The sequence below is a fragment of the Elephantulus edwardii genome, unplaced genomic scaffold, assembly GCF_000299155.1.
Source record: "Elephantulus edwardii isolate Elephantulus edwardi_28Jun2011 unplaced genomic scaffold, EleEdw1.0 scaffold00080, whole genome shotgun sequence".
Lineage (NCBI taxonomy): Eukaryota > Metazoa > Chordata > Mammalia > Macroscelidea > Macroscelididae > Elephantulus > Elephantulus edwardii.
The window spans coordinates 1,699,783-1,700,939 of NW_006399830.1; positions in this window are offsets into that span (position 1 = coordinate 1,699,783).

A 1,157-nucleotide genomic window follows, 5' to 3' on the forward strand; every position below is an offset into this window, starting at 1 on the left:
AAAAAACGTATTGCGATGGGAAAGTCTGCTGTTGGGGACCTCTCTAAAGTCCTCAAGAGCAACGGTGTCTCTCTGGAAACTAAGGTGCGCCTGATACAGGCCATGGTCTTTGCCATCACTTGTTATGCATCAGAGAGTTGGACAATACTCTTCTGGAGAAGAGTATTGAATGTACCCTGGACTGCCAAGAAAACAAACAGATTCATCCTGGAGAGGATTAAATCAGGCTACTCCTTGAAGGCAAGGATTCTGGGGCTTCTTCTGACATACTTTGGACATGTTGTAAGGAGAGACAGGTCCTTGGAGAGGGACAACATGCTTGGGAGGGTGGAGGGACAACACAGGAGGGGAAGACCCTCTATGAGGTGAATTGATTCAGTGACTGGGGTAATTGGGATGGGCATGTCAGAGGCAATGCGATTGGCACAGGATAGAGCAGGGTTTAGGGCTTTTGTACATAGGGTCGCTATGGGTCGCAAACGACATGATGGCACATAACAACAACAACAATGGAGCTGTATGAGAGGGTCTTTAGCTCTGGCACACAGGCCCCAGGGGTGTGGAGGGCAAGTGGGCACTGCCATTCCCTTCCTGTCCTACCTGCTGCCACGGAAGATGGACTCCAGCCAGATATCAGAGATGCATTGAGTTTGGTTCCTGAGCATGGTATAAAGCAAAGGGCGCAATACATGGAGTTACTCGGAATCTCTGGTCCCCCAGTTTTCACACTCGACTGCGTTTGAGAAAGGTGACCTGGTAGTCTAGTGTGTAGTGAGTGTGCCGCTCACAGTCTCTAGCAGTTCAAATCCAGTAGCCTCTGTGCAGGAGGAGATAGGAAGTCTCTCCCACTGTGATTTACAGGCTCTGCACCCTGGCGGAGTGCCGTCAAGAGTCGGAAGCAGCTCATCAGTAGGGAGTTCAAGTCCTGAGTACTCTGTCGAGGAAGTCTGAAATAGTACGGCCGTGGGGAGAATGGGACCCAGAGCGTGAGACATGCACATGCTGTCAGTCAGCCCATTGGGCTTGCTCAGTGAAGGTGGGCACAGACCCCCACCTGGCTGAAGAGAGAAATGCAGTGTCTGTGAAACACAGAACTCAAAACACCATCAGTGGAGGAGCGCCCGCAGGGTCTCCGAGACCACCATGCCCCACCGCGT